General features: G+C 45.9%; 1 protein-coding gene across 1 annotated transcript in view; it reads right to left on the bottom strand.

Annotated features, from left to right (window-relative positions):
- Positions 1–25,726, bottom strand: part of OSGIN1 (oxidative stress induced growth inhibitor 1) — an 889,419-nt gene that overhangs the window by 97,148 nt on the left and 766,545 nt on the right. The gene's annotated exons all lie outside the window — the stretch shown is intronic.

Genomic DNA, 25,726 nt, shown 5'->3' with positions numbered 1-25,726 from the left:
AGTAAAAAGATACCATCCCTGTCCCCTGGGCCCCACTGGGCCTAACACAATTATCATGATTATGTGTGTATGCAAGGCGCTGCACATTCATACAGCAATCACTCTATCATTCACAGAAGCATACATCACCATACACTCACTCATAACATAAGCATACACGCATCCATACACAAGTTTAAATAAAAACAAGGAACATAAATGTCCCTACTGAATTCGCCTGCGTGTGGTGCTGAAACGTCCTGCTCCAGGCTGCTCTGTCCGTATGTGCGAGGAGGCACAGGAGCTCTCCCTCGGACATACAGACATGCAGTGCCCCAGCCAGCATTTCCAATGAGCTATGCAATGCTGGCGAAGCAAAACGCCCCAGCACTTGCATGGCTCAGTGAGCATGTGCGGCTGGGGAACTAAACTGAACTGTCAAAGGGAAACAGTGTTTCCCTTTGCCAGTTCAGCCAGCCCAGGAGCACTCCATCAGCTGGAAAAAGCAGCTGAGGGAGTGCTCACTGTTTCACTGGGCTGGCTCCTTAGCTCCTCCATAATGGGTGAGGGGCCACTGGGTGGGCGCCCTCTCGCCATTATGGATGAGCTGCCATTTGTCACAATTTACTTACATTTTAACACAAAGCACCCCCTTGGGTACTATTGAAACAGTGGGCCTCATTACAACCCTGGCGGTAGCTGTGCTGGGAAAACTGGCACGGCTGCCGCCGGAGTTGCATCCGGGTCTGGCACCCGCAAATGGGCAATTACTGGGTCATGTCGAGTTAGGCAGACCTGATAATTCCCCTTTCGGCGATGCCGGCACTGGTAGATCCTCATTCCCATTGAGCCGCAAATGGGCTCAATGGGAATGGGGAGCTCCGATGCACCGGCACCGTTAATAATGGTGCCGGCGCATCCGAGGAGCAGTGCTCGCGGGTGTCGCACGGCCTGCCTGGTCAGACCTGGCGGGCTATGAGGCTCCCGCAAGCACAACTCTTACTATGGCTGTACGGTAGCAACGGTGCCGGTAGCTTACCGGCACCGTTGTTACCGTACAGCTATAGTTGTAATGAGGCCCAGTCTGTGACTAAAGGAATGAATATCCATTTACAACTGCGGTCCACTTTTTCATTGTTGCTTGAGACAGTTTCATGCTTCAGCCCGCCCGACCATGTGAGCCACCCCTGCCCATTTCTTCCAATCTAAACCAAAAAAAACATATTTTTTTATATTTCTGCTGAGCTCTCAGGCCCCCCCCGGGATGTACCCGCAGACCCCTGGGGGGTCGCAACCCACAGTTTGAATACCGCTGCTCTAAAGTCTGGTTGGTTCTTTCTGTGACCCCGTTGGTTTGAGGATGATATCCTGAAGACAATGCTCGCTGAATACCTAGTATTTGACAGAGGTGTTTCCAGAACTGGGATATGTACTAGGAACCTCTGTCGGAGATGATCTTGGATGGTAATCCATGAAGTCTGAATATGTGTTCAATAAATATCCCAGCAAGTTCAAGTGAAGAGGGCAATTTGAACAGTGGTGTGAAATGAGCTGTATGGTAAACAAGTCAATTGTAACCATTATGGTTGTATATCCCCTGGATGGTGGTAATTACACAATAAAATCTGTAGCAATGAACTCCCAAGGATGTGTTGGTAATGTAGGTTGATGCAGAAGACCGGCAGGTTTTCTATTATCGTGTTTGTTTTGATTGCACATAGCACATGATTGAATGTAGTCCTTTATTTCAGTGGTCATTCTTGGCCACCAAAATTGTCTCTGTATGAGCAGAAGGGTAGTAGTGATGCCTCGATGTCCCGAATGAAAGGTATCATGACAGAGGTTCATGACTTCATTTCTCAGTCCTTGTGTAGGGATGACCAGTCGTTGATCCTTGAAGAGATAACCATCCTTTGCATTCAAGTTCCAATGATTATTCTGGGTGTATTCCTTCCAGAGATCTGAGGAAGGAGTATGGGCATGGATGTCTTCCAGGAGGCAATTTGCTTGTGCCACAAACACAGTTTTTGGAAACATCTTGGGAAATGCCCTGACCTCCACAGATTCATAGTCAGGACGTCTGGACAGGGCGTCAGCAACAATGTTATTGATTCATGGAAGGTGGTTGATCTGAAACTGGTACTGTGCAAAAAAGAAGGCCCAACGGGCCTGGCGACTGTTTCTGCACTCCAGGGATTGTAATACTTGTAAGTTCCGATGATCTGTTCGTACTTGCACTGGATATTTAGCTCCCAGGAGTAAATGACGCCAATCAGTGAATGCTTGTCGGATGGCCAAAAACTCCTTCTCCAGGACCGAGTAATGGCATTCACCGGGGTCAGGGCACGGGATAGGTAGGCAATTGGATGTTCCATCTTGTCCTCAAATTCTTGTTTTAGGACTGCCCTAATAGCATAGTCAGAAGCATCGGTTTCCAGCAGGAAGATTCGATCTATGTCGGGTTGGGCTAGGATAGGACCTTCAGTGAACTTCCTTTTCAGATGTTGGAAGGCCTTCTCTTGTTCTGTAGACCAAACAAACGGTTTATCCTTCTTTAAAAGAGCCACGATGGGTTGTACAATTGCAGAAAATGTAGGAATGAATTTTCTGTAAAAGTTTGCAAGTCCCAAGAAGGATTGTATTTGCTTCACAGTGGTAGGCGCCGGCCACGAAAGTATGGAATCTATCTTGCCAGAGTCCATTCCAATTCCTTTAGGACTGAGTACAACACCCAGGTAGTGAACGGTTTGAGTATGGAATAAACATTTTTCAGGTTTGGCCAGGAGTTTGTTTTCTCGTAATCGCTGTAGAACTGCCTTAACATGCTCTTCATGAATTTGAGGGTCTTTAGAATAAATCAATATGCCATCCAGGTATACGATAACAAAAAGGAACAACATATTCGAGAACACTCTGTCCATGAATCGTTGGAATACCGCAGGAGCCTTGGCAGGACCGAAGGGCATGACCAAATACTCGAAGTGGCCAAAAGGAGTTCTAAAGGCCGTCTTCCATTCATCACCCTCCTTTATTCTAATGAGATGGTAAGCACCCTAAGGTCGAGTTTGGTGAATATAAAAGCTCCTTGAACAGCCTCCAGAATATCTGAAATGAGTGGTAATGGATAACGGTCCTTGAGGGTACATTGATTAAGACCACGGTAATCCAAACAAGGTCGTAACTCCCTTGTGTCTTTCTTGGGAACAAAAAAAAAGGACGCATCTGCGGGAGACTTTGAAGTCCGGATGGTTCCATTTGCTAAATTGGTATCCAGGTACTCACGTAAGGCCTTCTTTTCAGGCTCGGATAATACAAACATTCTCCCAAATGGAATCACAGCAGAAGGGTCCCTTTCAATGGTGCAATCCTCAGATCTGTGGGGTGGAAGAGCTTGAACAATGTCTGTTGAAACACATCAGAAAATGGCTGGTAAAGCTTCCGGTACTGGGATAATGTTGGACACGCTTAAGGAGGATGGTTCACGGTTCTAAGAGTTTACTAGAGGGATCCGGGATGTGTCCTGACATAAACAGTGTGACATACAATACTCAGAGCCAAGGAACAAGGTACCTGCTGTCCAATTGATGTAAGGGCTGTGCTTCTGTAACCAGGGCATGCCTAGTACCATGGGATAGTGGGCAGCCTTTATGATGTCAAACCGTATTCTTTCCTGGTGGTTGTTTATTGATAATTGTAGTTCCTTTGTTTGGTGAGTAATAGGACCCGAAGACAAAGGTCTTCTGTCGATTCCCTCCACAGGTTGAATCACTTCTTTGAGCTCTCTCAGAATCCCATGAGCAGTGGTCCATTCATGATCAATGAAAATCCCCATGGCACCATAGTCCACGAGAGCCAGGATGGGAAAGGATTCATTCTCTGTAGATGTCAGTACAGTTTGTAGAAGTACTAAGGTGTTCTGTCCAGGAGTATTCATCGAAGGAATGGATGCGGAGCAGGCATCTCTCTCCCGAAGCTGTGCTCCATTTAGGATCGGGAGCTGGCGTTTCCCGAACGCCAGGGTGGTGCTATAGGACATTCTATGACCAAATGTTTATCAGAGGCATAGTACATGCAGAGACCAGTATCGATTCTGCAGAGCCTTTCTTGTGGATAAATTAGTCCCCTAAAGGCACTTAGTTGCATGGGTTCCTGATAAGGGGTTCATGGAGCAACGGTCTCTTTGGTAGTTAAGTATTCCGTAGTTGTCTTTGGGGAGGTTTTCACCTTTCTTATTTCAGCCTTTCTCTCCTGGATCCTGAAATCTATCTGCAAGGAAAGATCCATAAGGGCCTGAAAGGTTGCTGGACGAGCCACTCTGGCTAGCTCATCCTTAACCTCATAGTTTAAACCTCTTCTGAAGAGAGTGAAACTGGCTTCTTGCGACCAATCTGCTTCTTCGGCTAGCTGCTTGAAGCGTGTGACATAAGCGAGCATGTCCTGACTCCCTTGTTTAAATTCAAGAAGTCTTTATTGTGCGCTGTAGACAAGTTCCTGTCGATCGAACATGGCTTTTAGGGCATCCACAAATCCTTCGTAGTCATCCAAAAGCTGATCTCCAGAATTAACCAAGGGAGTAGCCCAGGTTAATGCATTACCCGTTAAGTGGAATATCATGAATCCAACCTTTGCTCATGGTGTTGAAAAATAGTAGGGTTTGAAAGTGAAGTGCACTAAGCATGAATCAAGGAAGGAACGTAGTGAGCTAGAAGATCCATCATACTTATCCACAACTCCACCAAGCAGAATGCTTTCCTTGACTGCGGAATTCCGGGATAGGACCAGCTGTTTTAAAGCTGCATTTTCGGCCTTAAGATTTTGAACCTCGGTAGTTAATTCTTGCATACCTCTCATGAGGTCTTGGACTGCCGCTTCCATATCAGGTTCTGGGTGTCTCAATCTGTCAGAAGCTCCCTTCTTTCTCACCTTTTTATCCTTGTTGGTGTTCTTCCGGGACGTGGCTTCTTTCTTTTTCACCGACTGTGATTTGTTTAAGCTGGAACGCGAGTCCTCGGGTTCCAGCGTGGAAGCCGGCTGCCAAGCCGGTAGCGTTCGAATATCCAGTAACAATGGCGATTAATCCAGGAAGGAGGATAACGAAAGGTAAGGAATAGCGGGGGGTGGGGGGTTCCAGGAGTGAAGGAAGATAGAATGTATGATACACAGGTAGCGAACTCGAACACGTTTAGTAACTCGTAGTGGTAGAGTTGAGATGCGCAGAGCCGCAGGGGCGTGCTGGTTTTCTAGGAAGCTGGCGAGTACACGCAAAGGCTAGACCGCTGAAGTTCTGTGTCGGCGGCCATTTTGGATGGGTTGCGAATTTGATGCTGCGGTGCATCAAGGACCATGAAGTCCAGAAGGGTCGTACCCGGCCATTCATGATACCAGGTCAGGTGCATAAGGAATCCCACGACAATGGACGAAGATAGAAATCTTAGTGAAGTAATCTATCACCACCCTAATGGTGTGGTATTCTCAGACTGGGGGATGCTCCATGATGAAATCCTTGGATTTCATGTGCCATGGTCTTTGAGGAACCGGCAGTGGTTGCAACAAGCCAACAGGCTTACCAGGGGAGGCTTTACATTGTGCACATACCGCACAAGAGGAAATATAGTCCACTACAGCTCTAGACATGGATGGCCACCTACACCACCTGTGTAACAGATCCACAGTCTTTTGTCTACTCGAGCGGGCAGCGAGCAGGGAGTCATGACACCATTGCAGGGCATGCTGACAGGTTTCCATGGTCAGCATATATATACTCCTCTGAATGTATGGTAAAGAATTGTTGATATCTATGTTGTACTCCATTAATTCAGGTGGGTTACGGGAAACCCAATCCTGGACCTGTTTCCTGAGAGTGGGTTGCGGTGTACAGCCACACACAACTTGATTGGGCAAAAGAAGAGGGTGATCGCGATCAACCGTGGGCAACATCCCGTCCATGCAGGAAAGGGCGTCACCCTTTGAGGGTAGATGGGCAGGATTATACGTAATGGTAAAGTCAAACAAGGAAATAAAAGAATGCCATATTCTGTCTGACCGTTAGACATCTCATGGATTTGAGAGCCAAGAGGTTAGGGTGGTCCGTATATACCTAGACAGGATGGCGGGCACCCAACAGGAGATGCCTCCACTCGGTGAAGGCGTCACAAATCGCCAAAAGTTTGCGTTCCATGATGGTGTAGTTTTGTTCATAGGATGTTAGCTTATGAGAGAAAAACCACACAGGATGTAATACACCGTTGTCTGGACACTCCTGGGATAGAACGGCCCCAACTGCAAGGCCAGAGGCATCCGCCTCCACAAAAAACAGAAGATCCGGGTCAAGATGCTGCAGAACCGGGGATGAAGTAAATGTAGATTTAAGCAAAACAGAGGGGTGAATATATCAAGATGTCATCCAGGTATATGATGATGTATTGATCCGGCATATCCCTGAAGGCGTCATTCATAAAAAAACAGAAAAACTGAAATGTGGCTGGGGCATTACATAGACCAAAAGGCATGACAAGATACTCATACAGGCCCTAGCCTGTCTTGAATGTGGTCTTCTACTTGTCTCCATCTCAGATGCGGACAAAGTTTTAAGCTCCACGTAGATCCAGTTTAGTAAAAATAGCAGAGGTACCAAACTGGTCAAGAAGGACAGAGATGAGGGGCAACGGATACTGGTTCTTCAGAGTGATAGCGTTAAGCGCTCTGTAATCAATACAGGGCCTAAGTTCCCCTTCCTTCTTTGGCACAAAAATAAGGGAGAGGTAGCCGGAGACCTAGAAAGACAGATAAGCCCAGAGAGCATGACTTTGTGTAATCCTTCAGGACCAAGTCTTCTTTGAGGGTAAGGGAATAGACGCGGCCAGTGGGGATCTTGGAACCAGGGATCAGATCTATAGGGCAGTCATAGGTCCGGTGAGGGGACAGCTGTTCTGCTTTACCCTTATCAAAAAAATCTGCAAAGGTGCTATATTCACAAGGTATGTTGGATGTAGGGGTTGTGGACACAGAACCTACCATGGAAATGGCAATGAGGAGTGCCTGGCATGGGGTGTCTTGTGGAATAGAGGCTGAACGGATACAGTGTTCAATGCAGAAATCTGACGGGAACTGCACTTACCGGTGCTGCCAATCAATAGAGGGGTATGTGATTGTAACCATGGAAGACCAAGGATCACTCGGAACTGAGGTGCAGCAATCAAATCAAAAGTAAGGTCCTCATAATGACCACACTCGATAGTCATGAGAAGAGGGCGAGTCTGTTCTGTCACTAAACCTGAGGGCAGGGCCGTCTACAGCATTAACGATTTCTGGTTTTGATTTTGTGCTGCTGGGTATTTCCGCATCACGGGCATACTGCAGGCCCATTTAATTGTCCGTGGCACCAGAATCAATGACTGCCAGGGCCTGCCATGGCACGACTGTTTTTAACACAAACAAAACCGATATAGAGAATGGGACAACTGCACTCAAAGTCGGGGAGTCCAGTGGAATAGTACCCAGCAGAGGGACTCTGTCTATTGCCGAGCCTTTGGCGTTTCCCGACTTCAGTACAGGCTTTTTTGGACAGGTGCGCAAAAAATTCTCATAGGACCCACAGTACATGCAGAGATTGTTTGTACGCCAGTTTTCCCTTTTGGCATCAGGCAAAGGGCCACAAACCACCCCAATCTGCATGTTTTGTGTCTACCTGTAAGGAGGACTCTGGGCATGAGTGAACTGGGAGAGCTGGCCTCTTTTCTCCTACCCATTCTGCCCTCCTAGCGTCTGTAAGACCAGGTCCAATAAGTCCTGAAAACCCACAGGGACAACCGTAACGGTGGCCAATGTATCTTTAAGCACATCAGAAAGTCCTTTGTAGAAAACTGTGGCCTTTTTGACCGCAGGCCAACCGGTCTCAGCCGCCAACTGGTTAAACCTAGCAAGGTAAGAAAAGAAAGGAGCGTTTCCTTGTTAGAGATTCAAGAATTCTAGATCCGTTGCTTGTGTCTAATATTGTGCATCAAATACCTTACTCATAGCAGTGATCAAGGCATCACAGTCATACAGTACATAACTGTTAGTTTCCAACAGAGGGTTGGCCCAGGCAGCTGTGGTGTCTCCTAGAAACAAGAGGACAAACGCTGCCTTGGTTGTGGAGTCGGTAAAGGACGCACAGGAAATGCAACTTACTTTGATTAATAAATGTGCGATATGACCTGGGATCGTCATTAAATCGTTCTGGCAGGGCTAGTGGGAGCTGGGCAGACATCAGCAGGATCAGAACAGGGTCCTGTTGAGGTAAGGGGTACAATGACCCAGGGCAGCGAAACCAGATTGGGCCTCGGCCTGTGGTTGAGACTGAGCCAAATCTTGCAATGCCTCAATCCGATGATGCATGGCGTCTGGAGCTTAGGTCATATCAGCTCGAAGTTCAGAGAGTAACTGTACAAGGGTAGCTCGAGTGTCAGAGGCATCCATATTATTGGTGGGCTTCTGATTCTGTTATGACTCACCGGTGCAATGTCACCAGATGGCGTGGAACTCAGCAGTAGCAGAAGTCCCTGGATAATCAAACCTAGACCTGGAGGTCTAGGTCTCCTCAAAAAGAGGGAGACCTTTCTATTAATGCACCCCTTTATTAATAGTAATGCGAATAACAGAGGGGTTATTTAACTAAAAGCACACGAATAAACGATCAACACCATCAGGTGTGCACCAGCTACAAGAAAAGGACAGGTCTTAGTATGAAATACTGAATTACGGTCAAAAGAGTAAATGAGCAAGTGGTTTCTGACCTCTCTGTACTGGTCACAGGCACACTGAAGGTCTTGGGTTGTTGTAGGCAATTTCTTCTAGGGCAGACCTCTCTTTGGTCTGAAGCAATTGAAATAAGGTAAATAACTAAAACTGATTCAATGCAATAAAGTATCAGAGGATTGGGACTCTTACCTGTAGCCGGGGTGTGCAGTAAGGAGGGAATCAGGAAGGAGGAGTAGGATAAACTGTCCACATAAATACAAACAGAAAGCAATGAAAATGAAAAGCCAGGCAAGGGAGTGTTAGTGGGACCTGAAAAATCCTGGGCGGCACAAGGTGTCACGACCCTCGCCCAAAACCCCCTCCTGCAAACCCATTGGCCAGGTGGAGTCAGGACTCGGGCCTCTAGAGCCTGGCATCCTCTTAAAAAGCCTTATGGCGCCATGCTCATACACCATGAACAACAATGTGCTTGGGAACTACTTTATTGTATTGTCAGCCAACATGGAGGCCTCCACATAGCTTGGTTGCCTAAGAACCAAGCTATACGGTCTAGTGTTTTGGGTGTGGCAGGTCTGGAACTACTTTCCCTGGTACTACTTTACCTGGGCTATATAAACCACACCCTGACTGCAGAACATGCTTTGTGTTACTTTGCAGCTTGCAACGTGACGCTCACCGTGTCCAGCTATTCCCTCGAACCTCGGAGAAGCAGAACCTGCAAGGAGACAAAAGGAACATCATTTGCAGCAGCATCTTACCTGCAGTTTTCATCTTTAAACACTCGCAGCTACTGAGAACAGCTTCCTCGAATCCTCACGCCTCCCGGACGGAACGACCTGAAAGAGGAAGATAGGGGCAACATTAAATAAAGCTGTAGAGACATTTACAAATTACAAACTGCTCAAAAGGCTTACCTGGCTGGTCGCCTCTCGGCTGGCACCACTCCGGACATTCTACTCACGCTGAAGAACACTGTGACCTACAAGGAAGGAAAAGACAGGTTAGCAAAGGCAAGACTTTGCAGCACTGCACATAACGCTTACTTACCGCATCATAGCGCTCTTAATGCGCCAGCATTTACCAGCGGGGCTCAACCAAGCCAGTTCGCCGCACTGAAGCTCCGCATACCCAACGGAGAAAAAAGAGACATTTTAAACAAAGAAAGGCATGCAGGATAGCAAAAAAACTAAAGAACAGCAATAAGACCTACCTGAACAATATCAATCGGGCCAGCGTCAGTGAAGTAACTGGACTGCACTCGCCCATGAAAGACAACTCGCCCCTGCAAAGAAGGCAGGACGGAGAGCACGCCTAATTCTACCACAAGGCAGAACCCTCCCCGCAGACCACATCAGGGCAAAGCTGAGAAACATACCAGCGAGTAACCCGGCTGGGTGGCGTCCCTGTGGATACCAGGTGAGCGTAACAGAACACGAAACCTACCATAACAAATCCACCTGGGTGCCATGGAGACACCAGCAATGGACCAATTGGCCCAATTACTAGGAGAGCTCCGTGCTGAGGTTCATTCTGCCCGACAAGAGACTAATGCCCTCCGGAGAGACCTAATAGTGACCAAAGAATTCACTGAAGAGATTAGCAGGCAATACTTGCAATCACAGGCAGGACAGACGCCTCTACCTGGAAGCAATCCAACAATGCAAAACCCCGCCATACCACCCACTCCGGTACAGATCACATTACCTGGAACAGTGCCCCTGGCACCACCAGAAAGGTTCTCAGGTGACCCACGGAAGTATGCGGCATTCATCAATCAGTGCCACCTTCATTTTCTTTGTAGGCCTGGAGCATTTCCAAATGACCAAGCTCGGGTAGCTTTTGTCTTATCATACCTGAGTGGTAGTGCAGCAGATTGGTCGATGCCGTTGGTAACCCATGACAATCCTCAATTACATGACTTTGGGGGGTTCCAGAGAGAAATGGAAAAACGTTTTGCTCGCCATACCCAGGAACAAGCAGTAGACAATGAACTCTTGTCCCTCCGGCAGGGGAATCAGGACTTGTTAACGTACATTGCTACCTTCAACAGACTGGTTGCCGAAGCTAGGTGGCCAGAAAACAAAAGAACCACGTTACTCCATCGAGGCTTACGAGGCAAATTAAAGGACGTCTTAGCCCAGGTGGTTGATCCACCCAAAGACTGTGCAGAATTCATAAATCTGGTCGTGCAGCTAGATCACCGGTTGTAGAACCGAAAGGCAGACCGGTCTAAAACAGACCCTCGGACCGTGTATGTTCGACCAAGGGAAAACACACCCCGTGTACCTGAAAATGCTGTAGAACCCATGCAGATTGGAGGGATACGGCCTCCATTAACAAAACAAGAGCTGGACAAAAGAAGACAACAACAGCTTTGCTTGTATTGTAGGAAACCAGGACATTTCCTGAAGGACTGTCCAGTAAAACCCCCAAGAAGAACAGTTGGGGCCACAGAGAAGGATGAAGCTAAGGAATCTGCAAACTACCAAACTCGACAAACGTAGAGGTCAGTTTGTCGAGTGAGAAGAAAGAGTTGCTGACCTCTCACTTTGCAATACCAGTGATCTTAATTAACCACCAACAGTTGTCAAGAATGCATGCCGTTGAAGCATACATCGATAGCGGAGCAGTTGGAAATTATATTGATCAAGAACTGGCAGCAGAGATGGGGCTTCCTTTGTGTTCTAAGCTAACTATGGACAAGGTAAACACCGTGGATGGGACAGAAATCGCTTCCGGACCAGTACCCCAGTGCACAGCCAGGGTAACCTTGCTGTGCCAGGACGGACATCGGGAGTCTATTTCATTCGATCTCATCAAGGCACCTCAGTTTAGACTAATACTAAGGATGCCATGGTTGGTTGCTCACAACCCTTTGATAGACTGGCAGGCACGAAAATTAACCTTCCCCGGTGACTGCTCCCCTGCCTGCTATTACCAAGAGGAAAAACCCGACGTCTGTATCCCAATGAGTCCCGCAGTGACAGTATCAACCCTGGGAGCAACTAATACCTTGCCAAGTGAATACCATGATTTCCAGGATGTTTTCCGAAAGGACCAAGCCAATACATTGCCAACGCACAGGCCCTATGACTGTCAGATCGACCTTGTTCCTGGTGCACAAATCCCTTGCGGCAGGATCTACGCTCTCACAGAACCAGAAAACCTTCATTTGAAATCCTATTTAGACCAGTACCTTGCAAGCAGATTTATCCGTCCTTTGAAGTCCCCCGCAGCCAGTCCTTTGTTCTTCGTACCGAAAAAGTAAGGAGACTTGAGAACCTGTATTGACTACCACGCATCGAACCAGATCACCGTGAAGAACCGCTACCCCTTGCCACTTATCCCTGAGATGCTAGACCAAGTTAAAGATGCCCAGAGTTATACCAAATTGGACCTTCGAGGAGCGTACCACCTGGTCCGAGTCAGAAAAGGAGATGAATGGAAAACCGCCTTCTGTACTAAGTACGGCTTGTTTGAATATCAAGTCATGCCCTTCGGGTTATGCAACGCTCCTGCGGCATTCCAATATTTCATGAATGACGTCTTAAGGGAGTTAATTGATGTGTGCGCCTTAGAGTATATAGACGACATCTTAGTATACTCAGCCTCGGAACAAGATCGTGTCAGGCACGTTCATTCAGTCCTCACCAAGCTCCGTCAACATTGCTTGTTTGCAAAGCTTGAAAAATGCTTTTTTCACGTCACCGAAGTAGAATTTCTTGGTTTTATCCTTACTCCAGGAAGCATCAGAATGGACGTGCACAAGGTAGATGCCATTCTGAAATGGCCTTCACTGATGTCTCTGAAAGGGGTACAAAGCATGCTGGGCTTTGCTAACTTCTACCGCCGGTTCATCCCAGACTTCTCTCAGGTTGTGCACCCAATCACAGTACTATTACGAAAAAACAATAAAAAGTTTGCTTGGACCGAAGAAGCAGAAGAAGCTGTCCAGGAACTTAAACAAAGGTTTACCTCCACTCCAATCCTGCGACATCCTCGTCCAGACCTCCCTTATGTCGTTGAAACTGAGGTGTCCAGTCTCGCAATGGGGGCTGTCCTTTCACAGAGAGACTCGGAAACCGGCCAGCTACATCCTGTGGCCTTCTGGTCGAAAAAGTTCTCACCTCCAGAGATTAATTATGCCATCACGGACAAGGAACTCCTGGCTATCAAATCCGCCTTTAAAGCCTGGAGGCACTACCTTCTGGGGGCCAGACACACCATTACAGTCATCACAGACTACCGAAACCTGCAATATCTCAAAACAGCCAAGGCCCAGTCCTCGCGCCAATTACGGTGGGCCCTTTTCTTCGCCGAATATGATTATGTAATCACATTTCGACCAGGAGTCAGAAACGGAAAGGCGAATGCCTTATCTCGCATGGGCATAGATGAAATAGTATATACAACTCCAGACCCAGTACCTATTATACCTGAAGACAAACTCTTGGGTATCACGGCAGCCTTAACACAAGCAGAACTACGAAAAGAAATCTAACGGACAATGAATCCTGATGCCTACCTCGTATGGCAAACTCAAGGAGAACAATATACCATCAAGGACCACCTACCTTTTTTTAGGGATCGCCTATATGTACCCAGGAAGGAATTACAACAGCATATTATTTCAAACTATCACGATTCACTGATTGAAGAGCATCCTGGGACTGCCAAAACCCTTCAGTCCTGCGGTGTCTGCGCACAAAATAAATCAGAGAAACAAAAACCATCTGGTCTCCTACAACCATTGGACATTCCTCCAGTTCCATGGCACACTCTTTCTCTTGACTTCATCACTGATCTACCTCCAAGCCAAGGGTTCAACACCATCCTTGTAGTTGTGGACTTATTCTCGAAGATGGCCCATTTTATTCCTCTCAAATGCCTCCAAGACGCAGCCACTTTAGCAAAAGTGTTCCTGGAGGGTGTGGTTAAGCTACATGGCTTACCTTCGGTTCTGGTCTCTGATCGAGGCAGCCAGTTTGTTTCAAACTTCTGGAAAAAAATGGTGTGCAATGGCGCAGTTCGACGTTTGGCTATCTACCAGTCACCATCCCCAAACGGACGGCCAAACCGAGAGAACCAATCAGACACTCGAGCAATATTTATGGTGCATGCTGCACCACGAACAAAGGAATTGGAAAGACCTACTATGGATAGCCGAATATGCATATAACAATTCTTTGCATTCAAGCACGGGACAAACGCCCTTCTATACCCTTCATGGCAGACATCCACGTACCTCTGAACTAGACCTTCCAGCCAGCTTGGAAATGCCAGCGGTAAAGACTCTACACACAACCATTACTCAGGCTTTCAAAGGGCAAAGGAACACCTTATTCATGCCAAAGAAAAACAAAAGAGATTCACTGACCAACACCGGAAAAAGGCCCCTGATTATCAAGTAGGAGACAAAGTTTGGTTAGCCGCTAAATTCGTACCCATCAAGGGAACCCAGACCTTTCATCCCAGATTCGTAGGACCCTATACCATTAAGGCAATTATCAACCCAGCAGCCGTGAAACTGGATTTACCACCTAATCTACTCATTCACCCGGTACTCCATGTGTTCCTCCTGAAACCAATGCAACCCGGCACACGGATTGGGACACCACCTAAGCCCATACTTGTTGACGGAGAACCAGAATTCGAAGTCAAAGATATCCTGGACTCTAAATACTCTAGGACCAAGCTATATTATCTCGTCAATTGGAAAGGATTTGGACCACAAGATAGATCCTGGGAGCCCAGTGAGAATATCCACGCACCACGTCTAATCAGGAAATTCCATCGGAACTTCCCAACCAAACCTGGGCCAGACAGAAAGAACTCCATGGGAGGGGACTTAGGGGGTAGTGCTGTCATGACCCCCGCCCAAAACCCCCTCTGGCAAACCCATTGGCCAGGTGGAGTCAGGACTCGGGCCTCTAGAGCCTGGCATCCTCTTCAAAAGCCCTCATGGGGCCAGTCCTGGTGCCTATGGCGCCAGGCTCATACACCATGAACAACAATGTGCTTGGGAACTACTTTATTGTATTGTCAGCCAACATGGAGGCATCCACATAGCTTGGTTCCCTAAGAACCAAGCTATGCGGTCTAGTGTTTTGGGTGTGGCAGGCCTGGAACTACTTTCCCTGGTATTACTTTACCTGGGCTATATAAACCACACCCTGACTGCAGAACATGCTTTGTGTTACTTTGCAGCTTGCAACGTGACGCTCACCATGTCCAGCTATTCCCACGAACCTCGGAGAAGTAGAACCTGCAAGGAGACAAAAGGAACATCATTAGCAGCAGCATCTTACCTGCAGTCTTCATTTTTAAACACTCACAGCTACGGAGAACAGCTTCCTCGAATCTGCACGCCTCCCGGATGGAACAACCTGAAAGAGGAAGATAGGGGCAACATTAAATAAAGCTGTAGAGACATTTACAAATTACAAACTGCTCAAAAGGCTTACCTGGCTGGTCGCCTCTCGGCTGGCACCACTCCGGACATTCCACTCGCGCTGAAGACCACTGTGACCTACAAGGAAGGAAAAGACAGGTTAGCAAAGGCGAGACTTCGCAGCGCTGCGCATAGCGCTTACTTACCGCATCATAGCGCTCTTAATGCACCATCATTTACCAGGGGGGCTAAACAAAGCCAGTTCGTCGCGCTGAAGCTCTGCATACCTAAGGGAGAAAAAAGAGAGATTTTAAACAAAGAAAGGCATGCAGGATAGCAACAAAACTAAAGAACACCAATAAGACCTACATGAACAATATCAAACGGGCCGGCATCAGTGAAGTAACTGGACTGCACTCGCACATGAAAGACAACTCGCCCCTACAAAGAAGGCAGGACGGAGAGCACGCCTAATTCTACCACAAGGCAGAACCATCCCCGCAGACCACATCAGGGCAAAGCTGAGAAACATACCAGTGAGTAACCCGGCTGGGTGGCGTCCATGTGGATACCAGGTGAGCGTAACACAAGGACGCACTAACTGTCAGGGTGGTGCACTTGGATGTTCTGCAGAGCATCTCTGGTTCACGTGATTGCAGGAGAGATATCTGAGTGCAGTCCTTGTTCAAAATGAGTTGGCAGCATACAGGCAGTAAAAGTACAACGCATAAGGAAATACCAGTCCGTATTCCAATGCAGAGAGTCAGCAGCAGGCGGACAATAGAAGTACAAGGGAGAGGCTCAAGAAGTAACGAGTTCAGGTCGCAAGAGTTTGGCAGCAGGCGGACAGAAGAGGAACAAACGGTAGACACAGGCAGGTAGTTGAAACAGTCCGGTTTGTTACAGAGTAATCAATAGCAAAGCAGGATTATACAAAGAGGGAGTCTGTATCAAGGGTCATGGGTCAGACAACTGGGAATCATAACCTCAATCAATAGCACCGGAACTGGCACTGAGCTGAGTTTTACAGGTCATTGAAGGGGCAGATCACAACGTCAGGGCTGGTCAGGTGATTGAATGGTCATGCCATTCCTGTGACAGCGGAACACGTGGAAACAGAACGCAGCCTTTGAATGTTGTGCCTCCAGCGTCGCCAAGGCAACTTCCAATGTTGCAGAAACAAGGAGATGCTATTTTGGTAAAAACAGGTCGTTTTCTTCCGATGAGATGAAACTGTAGGCATAGTGTGTCGGAAAAGCGGTGAGGCTGTGACAATCAATGAGTAGCACTGCTTTACCTTAACACCATGAGTAGAACACGAGATTCAGCTTTCCGGCTCATTCTCTTGGCACATGCTATGTATTTGATCGATTTTAGCACTTTGCCTGTACCCTGCGTTCTTTGCTGTCAGTTACAAGCAGTTTTGTTCTCTTAGCAGCGGCCCTCATCGGTAGTACCACATCTGGAACTCAAACTGATGTCATTTGCCAGCAGCCAAGTGCCCCGATCACACGCACTGCTGGAAATGGACATTTCAAATTGTCCAATCCCACTAGTGACATGCGGGCGGAGTGTGGGGTGCATTCAAAGGCCCTGAACCTAAGTCCCTTTCACATGAAAATCAGGATTATTCAACACTGACACAAAAACGGCTTAGCAGTTTAAATGTGAAAATGTACCACTACTAACAGAAACAGTCCAGGTAAAAGACATGGTGCGTATTGACAAAAGGTAACATACATTATGTTTTGCATGCAAAATACCAGCAGACGTTTGAAAGGAAAAGCCACTTTGTTTTCATGAAAAGTGTCTCTGGGCCAGTAACAAACACTTTTGCTGTCTGCCACAAATAACTTCAACACTGGATTGCTGGCATCCTAGTGTTTACAACTCCAATAAAATGCGGCTTCCTGAAAGGTATTGCCCCTGAAGGCTGGGCTCTCTGCAAAGACAACTGGCCTGGCTGATGCATGCCCACAATGTAGACAGTAGGTGTGAAGAGGGGAACTGTTAAGACAATTCAATTAAGGGAGCCTGAAACAACAACTTCAAACAGGCAACCAACCTCAAAGAGCAAGCTGCAAACACAAAGATAATAATACAAACTCTGGTTACAGGCTGACCCAGTGAAGGCAGGAGAGTTGCCATTTGTCCCACATGAAGATTTACAATTAATGTAAAAGGACTATTATAACTTAGGCCTTTTTCCCAGCAACTATAATGCACATTTTCTTCATTTATGTAAATTTGTTAGGTAATTTCCAGGCGATTTTGGAGAATAAAATTCATCCACCTGCGACTCAGGGAACTGTAATGGCCATCTAAGATGTGTTTCTGGCTGATCTGAAAATGTTCTGAATGTGAGAGTTGGTGAACGGGTCGAGGGTAAAATGAGGAATATGGGTAATAAATTACATATTCATAACTGTTATGCTTTTAATGGAAATGACAGAAAATTGCCACATGGCCATGCAAAATGGTGCAGACCTGGCTGTTGTTTTATTTGATTCCCCATGATTAGATGAATCAGAAAATATGTATATTATGGTAGTTTTTAGTAACATTATTAGGTTTTGCCACATAACTAGTTATTGGCAGAAATTTGACATGAGAGCAAATGGGGTTTGCAAATTAAGCTGCCATATGTCTGCTCCAGACTCTTAAACAAATCCTTAGCAAGGGGCTGGATTGGGGAGGAGAGAGAAGGGTAACTGTCCAATACTAGTTGCGAGAATTCTGGCACGGTACTTCCCCAACATTGTAAAATTGGTGGTGTCATCGCTGCTATATAAGGGGGACTGCACTAGGAGGAAGAGTCAGAGCTGCTGAAATTTACTGTCAAAAGAGTGCTGCTGCAACTTACTATCTGACAGCTGCAAGGGAAAACCAGAGGAGATAGCAGAGAGTGTATCTGGGTGGACCTGTCTATTGCAAGGAAGGCCTAAAAGCTGACAGGGTCCAATGGTGGAGAGCGGGAGGCCATCCTTGAGAGTGGAATGACCAGACCCCTGCCCTATCTTTCCAGAGTGTCCTGAAGCACAGCTGGCTTTCCTGAATTTAAACAGAGGCTGTCTATGTTAGTAAAACTGAGCCATGGGAAACCAAAAGGTGGGGGGATCTGCTTGCCTTAAACCCTTTCCCTTCATGGTGGGTAGTGGGGCAAATGTGTGTAGATCATTAGCCTACTTAACTAAAATATTAGTTTAATGGATTCTCTATTTGGTGGAAGAGAGACTAGAACTGCATTCTTCAAAGAATCATTATTCAATTGTATTATTTGTTACATAAATTAGAACAATATTCCATAAAATACAATACAATATAATTTCATTCATAATTAATTCATTTCAAAACATAAATCATCAATTTCATCAAAAAGAACCACATTTCTGCAAGTGGAGGTCTATATAAACCAGTATACAAAAAGTATTTCAAGCTTCCTAACTTACAATTTCCTTGATATGGATAATATAGCCACTCTTGCTATTAGTCCACACACAATAATCATCAACTATAGGTGACCTGAATGTTTAGCATTTTCTCATAGGACTTAATTAATAGTTTCGACCTTAACAACATCAAACTACTTCTTTCCAGGTGTTGTCTGCGTATTCTTCAGGATTTGTGAACTTTAAGACAATTTACATTTTATAATTTTTCATACTTGGTATTTATGCATAATAGCATCCTAATTCGAAAGTGGAGAGCTTCATTATTTCACAATATCTCTTTAAGGAGTAATTTCGAACTGCCTCTTTGTTTTCAGTATATTACCATCAACTATATATGTTTCTCATAGTTAGCTGATCTTCTTTTCTTTGATTTTGTAAGCATTTAGCAAATAATGCTTTTGTCTTTAATGGCCCCACAAAGAAGGTGGCATGTGTAGTTTAATGTGAAGTCTATTACTTTGAAATTAAATAAATACAAATATATTTCCTGTGCACAGGCCTGATTCTTGGCTCATTGGTATCTCAGAGGGAGAGATACAAGCGGTATTAGATGAATGGGAGATAGGGCTGAATAAAAGAATCCATTCAGCATTTTGTTGCATGACACCTTGAGTGGGGAGGGAAGGAACACCCCGTGCTGAGGGTGGCCTCTCAATAAACCGTTACAAACTGGGGGCTCATCCAGCATTTATTTCTGACTCATGACAAGTGAATTGTGACAGACTATTAATTGTGATGCAATTGCATTAAGGTGGAGGGAAGGTCATCTTTGTTTTGTTAAAGTGCTGCAAGGACTTGACTCCTGAGTTCCAGTGAGGTGTATAGGTGGAAAATTAAGATTGTGTAAGAATTGATTTGTGTGAGGAAATCAAGCAGGAACAGGGTGATTTTGCCCCTGCATAAAAAAAAGTGTTTACTAAGGTGTAAAAAGCCATTGTGAAAATGCCTACTGTACAAATTGGTGAAGCCAGGGAGCATCTCTTAGCTAAATTATGTCTAACAGGAGAATGGGTTGAGGGCGATGCTGGAAACTGGAAAACCAGAATTGTGTGGGAGGTTGCCTCAATAAGCAATGATATTTGGCTTGAAGGTGGAGTGTTACACCAGGCACTTGCAGCATTTTATTTGACCACAACTGCTTGTGATGAACAGATGCAAATGCCTCATCTAACTGCTCGGGTATATTTGCATTTGATGTTAGTGGAAGAGTGTTGGCAAAATAGTGAGGATAGTATGATTAATCAGGCTGGAGAACTGTTACAGGCCCAGGATCTCATTGAACAACTCATAAATGAGTTATACAACCCAGCAGCAAAGGAGTGCAGAGTGTGAAACATAATTCTACTGCACTGCAAAATGCACACAAAGAGTGTGTGGAGAATTTGAGTACACTGCAACGTAAGTTTAATGATCAAACTATAGTTAGTTTATCATTTAAGAAATGGACTCACAAAAGCAGTTTGATGACATGCATCAAGGTATGAGTACTCTGAAACAACAGAGGATGGGGCTGATTCTGGAAGAAAGACCTCTTGAATTGGGATAACAGCGTCCTATTACAGAGAATAAATCAGTTGGAAAGGGAGGTAGAAAAATAACAGTCAGGTTCTCAGGAACTGACCAGAATAACACAATAAAGGAATGAGCTAGAAAGGCGTGTGAGACAAATTGAAGCTGAACTATCAGAGGCAGCGAATTGTAGGGATGAGCAAGATAAAGAGATTAGTTTCCTGGAGGAAAAACATCTTGAATGTGCACACAGCATGCAAGGCTCAAAGAGGGAGAATTAATCACTTCAGCATGAGGTTTAGTAAACAAAGGATCGGTTGGCAGCTCGAGCAGGGTGCATGAGATTAATCAGGCCTTAGTGTCAGAATTAAAAAGCTAGCTCTCTGAATACCAACAGGGAATAAGGACAGAGAAAAGCATGTGTGAGAGTCTCACAAACAAAATTAAGAATTACAAACAGGCTCTGAGGCACCCTGACCAATCAGGATATGGGACAAGGCCAACTGATCAAGGTGAGATTCCCAACCCACCAGGGGTCTCAGGCCCGTCATTTATAACCTCTCAGGTACAAATAGGAACTGACCTTGTGTACACCACTGACAAAGAACAGGGGAACATGAGTCAGTTGGACTTACCCAGTTTGAGACCCAACTGAATCAGAAGCCCAGTTTGTGTCTGATAAGGATGAATATTCATTTCTACCACACAGAAGGGAAAGTGGCCAGACCAGCGTGTCCTGGGAAGTAAGGAATAGTACTGTAAGCACTTCAGACCATGAAAATTCTTACGACGAGAAAGTCAGGCAGTTATATTGGCTGAAGATGTGACTACAAAGAAAGCACATTGCCCGCTTCGCTGAAGGAGAAAAGCCAGACCCTCAGCCTAGCAAGGGTATTTTAAAAACCTCTGTATATTTGGGGGAAGGGTGAATTCCCCAGACCCCCTGGTAGGAGGGATGCGGAAACCGGGTTCTATCCTGGGCATAAAAGAAACTACAGGGAGAGTGACTCTGAGAGTTCACTTTTATCCAGGCTAGAGAAGTCCAGACCCCTTAGTTCTGGGAGATATTACCAGTGTCATAGAGATAGGGAGCGCCTAGAAGACAGGGGAGGGAATACCAGTAGCAGATCTGTGTCAGAAGGTGAATGGAATGGATGCAGAAGAAAAACACACGGAAACACAGAGAGCAGTGAAAGACACAATTAGACTGAAAAAGGCCATAAAGAGCTTCCTGACCCCATACCACAAGATTGCCAAGTGTTCTGTAAGGGAGCATGAGCACCTGGAACTTTATGAGCAGATGATGGCTTCATCCAAGATCTGGAACGATGTGAATTGTATAGCATTTTCAAAATGGACGTTCTCACTTGAGTACTCCAGTTTCTTTGCGGGATTGGAGGACCACTTATAAGGTTGCCATTTTGAAAACATTTTCAACACATATAATTTGCAATGTGGGGAGGATCAGGCACCTAGAGAGGTTTTGCAGGAGTTAAAGGGGTCATTTGCTCAGACTTCCTGGTGAGTGAACAACAATAGTAGGGAGTTCATAGCTACATATTTCCATGCTCTCCCCAAATACATAATAACTCAGTTGGTGCATGATTCTCATGAGCAACAAAAGCCTGGATTCGGTGAATGAACAGTCCACCAGGATCTATGAAGTCCAAAAGCCTGCTGAGAGTAAAATACTGCCAAAAAACCCAAACCATCGAATGCTCCTGCTGCTGCGAAGGTGGTGGGGGTAAAAACGAACCCTCCATTGTATCTGGAGATGGGGGTGGGCCTAAAAGTAACCCTCCTGCCAACAAGCAAAATGGAAGTCAGAAGCTCCCCCCCAACCCGGCCCAATCAAATGGTAGTCAGGCAGGGGCTCAGATCAATGATCCCTCTAACCCCACCATCTCTATAAGACCTACGGACAAGGGTATTAAACCAATCATGGGGTATGTGCACTCCTCTGGCCCAAGAGGGGAACCAATCAGGTAAGCACTGCCCTGGGAAACCTCCTTCAGGAGAGAGGTATCACTCCACCCCTCAATCTGAACGTTTCCACAAATATCCCCCAAACCAGAACTTCCAAAATAATCCTCCTCCCTCTCCACGGTTCCAGGACAATTGATCCATTCACCCGGGAGAAGGGAGATTCAGGATGGAAAATGATGGGGAAATTTCCAGTACCTGAGAAAATCCGGGCGAAGGGACAGTCACCCTTTTTGGGAGCATCAGAGGTATGACTTGAGACCTCCCTACCACCTAGACAAGGTCCTGCAACTGGAGTGACAGGTCTAGCAACTGACCAATGATCTGTGGCGCATGCTGAGGGCTCAGTCCAACCCTCCACCTAACCCTACTTCTCATGATTCTACAATACCGAGGGATGATGCCTCAGGGGGAAATGACGAGAGGAAACATCAGAGAAAGCACTGGTTCCTGAGGAAGGGACCCGAGTAGAGTGGAGATGCCAAGCCCTAGAGGAAGCTTCTTTTCTCACCCAAACCGAACTCCTACAAACCTCTCATCGGAAAGTGTCTCTTCTATGCCTGAAATGGTACAACCCAAAGAGCAAAGGGTAAGTAGGAGAGGCCAAAGAAGAACCCACTTTGTGGAGGAAATCCAGATGATCCCCTTTAAAAGAGTACAATCCCTGGAGGATTCAGGTAAGCAGACCTTCTCTTTTAAAAATGGGGGAATCCCTCCCAAAGAAAAATGGGTCCCAAAAGACCCTGAGAGGGACAGGGTAAGTATGGAGACCGACTCAGAACCAGAAACTATTCAACCCCAAATATGTGAAACAGAATGGAAACGAAGGGGGTGTCCTTTTTCCATACAGGTTCTGAGAACTGTCACCAGGTAAAGTTGGACAGCCAAGGAGCGGGGGGAAAGGAGGATTCCCCAACAACTCCCATTGCCAGTTGAATTTCTTTTACAGATTCCCTAAAATCGACACAGAAAATTGCCCAAGATCACACAGTGTTAAAGTTCAATATTAAGAAAATGACCACCAGGCTGTCAAATAACTCACACTTTCCTTGCACCTTGGAGGAGAAATAAGGCCAATTTTATGCACCAGTCTAGTTGCAGATTCAGTGTGAATTATCAGCTCTGGTGGATACTGGATCCCAAGCCACCCTCCTGTTCAAAAAGGCCTTTGACCAGCTAAACTCAGGACAGGGGAGGGCCACCAAATTCCACTCACACCACTTCCCAGACAAGTCAAAATTTTTGACGGGAATGATATTTCCGTCCAAGGGACTGCGGATCTGGACATAAAAATTGGACGGCACCAGCTGAAACGTCTGGTTATAGATGAGACTCCAAAGGGCACACCTTGTTTATGGGGAAACCATTTGCTGAGGAGGTTATCACCTCTGATCAACTGTGTAAATAAGGTCCTCTGGACTCAGACTAACCACCCCATAAAATAAAAAAATCAGTACCAATTATGTGAGCCTAAATTGAATCAACGTCTGAGAATGTAGCATCTCATTTCAAGAATAACCAAGTCCCAGACACCACTGCCATCTCTGTAGGAGAACAAACAGGTGATGGGAACCCTTCTCAATTCTTGGAAATCAACCTTACTCCCAGGTTTAAGTGGCAATCAACACTGGAAGGGAACACCCTAAGATTTTACACTAGTCCAAAATCAGAAGAAACATTGAGTCCTGTGAAACCAGACAAGGAAGAAACTGCTCAAAGTCTGACAGACATTCATAAAAGGGCGAGCAATTGTTTTTCCCCATTCAGTTAAATAAGGGGGAAGAGCAGTGCTTGCCAGTGTATGCCTGAATAATGGAAGGAGCTACACCAGCGAAGAATTATTCAGGTATTCAGGTATTCAGGAAACTCCTAAAAGATCAGACCATTCCAAAATTTAAATTGATTGACAAATGGGAAGTAGGTCTTGAAACCCCGAATTCCAAACATCTCCTCACTAGCAGGTGTATGCTTAAAATGTCCATTGACAACAAAAGCATGGAGCATAACATTCTCAACTGATTCGCAATCAGTTTGGACGTAATTAATAATAAAGCCTGGTCGGACAGGGGGATAATCTCATGGGCTTTGACAACACTGAAAAAGCATTCCGGTCGGCTCATTTGCTGCCTTATGCGGTTGAAGTTCTAGTGCGAGAAGAGGTTACCAACCTAGGGCAGTGCGACAATTTACTCTCCCCCTCAAAATTAAGCAAGGACAGAACCTCAAACATCAGGACGCAAATATAAATCTAAATTCCCATCTCCAACAAGCTTTGTATTTAAATCCAACACCTCTACCAGACCTAGAACACAAAACCATTTGAATATTGGTGGATAAAAGTGACCCCCGAAGTATCACTTTGGGTGCAGACACCTTTATTGGAATGGCGGTTGATGCCCAACATTATTCTATTGATTAAGTAATGAAATCTTGTGGGACCAATCCCAAACAACTGTTTCGACCTCAGCGGCGGTAAAAGAAAAGATTTTTACTAGGCATTGGGGAATTTCCTGGTGTACTCTTCCTGTCCGTACAATGTGGAAGAAGTGACCTGTGACATTAGGGGTGAGGAGATAGTGTTCAAAGTCAAGGAGGACTACCTCGAATCCCTGTCCATGTCAACGACATCAAAAGAGATCTTTCCACCAATTGGAGGATACTGCTGAAATTGCCAAGCCCAAGATCTTCCCAGGTTTCAAGTAGATGGTCGAGGAAAGATTCAATCCTGCTGATGACTGTGAGACCGAGGAGCAAAGACAAAATCTAAAACAGGTCTTCCTGGAATTCCAGGATATCTTTTCAGTGGACTCATACAACTTTGGACGCACATCCATTCACTCAACAACCATTCCCATGGACCCCGAGATGGCTCCAGTATTTGTCAAACAATACCAGATACCTCTTGCATCCATGGAGTCACTAACGGAGATTCTTAAGAAATTAGTATCCCATAGAATAATTTGTCCGATCCACAGTACCTTCAACAACCCGGTACTGGGGATACTCAAACCCAATGGCCAATGGAGACTATGTGCAGACCTGAGGGAGTTGAACAAATGGGTCCAGATGTCAAGATGGCCCCTTCCCTGCATTGGTTAGGGACTGGCCCAGATCCAAGGGTCAAAGGTGTACACCGCTATTGACCTGACCAACGGTTACTAGACAGTATCGGTGAGTAGGGAAGACCAGTCAAGCTTGCTTTTACCTTTGGGGCAGAGCAGTGCAAGTGGGCCTAAACCCACTTTGGATACATACATTCTGGCAATGAGTTCAACATCTTCCTACATAAGGCCATTCCTGATGTGGACAAAGGGTAAACCTGGCTTATGTGGATGATGTTTTTATGAAAAGCTCAACTGTGGAGGATCATATAGCAGAAATATGCTATGCTCTAACCCAGTTTCAGAAAGCTGCAGCAAAACTGTCCTTTCAGAAGGCACAGTGGTGCAAGGCCCGAGTGAACCTCTTAGGGCACGAGATCACTCCTGGGGGTCTTAATCCCCAGGCAAAAAAGGTGGAAGCCTTATTGAAATTAAAAGACCCTACCAGTCTGAGAGAATTAAGAAGCATTCTTGGACTCACTTATTATAGTCGGAAGTTCATTGAAGACTACATAGATGTCACTCAAACCTTTGTCCATTTATTAAAGGCCCGGGTCAAGTGGGAGTGGGGT

The sequence above is a fragment of the Ambystoma mexicanum genome, chromosome 1p (genome assembly GCF_040938575.1).
Source record: "Ambystoma mexicanum isolate Mex_15411 chromosome 1p, UKY_AmexF1_1, whole genome shotgun sequence".
Lineage (NCBI taxonomy): Eukaryota > Metazoa > Chordata > Amphibia > Caudata > Ambystomatidae > Ambystoma > Ambystoma mexicanum.
The sequence above is the reverse complement of the archived record's forward strand: the minus strand, read 5'-3'. Positions and strand labels throughout refer to the sequence as shown.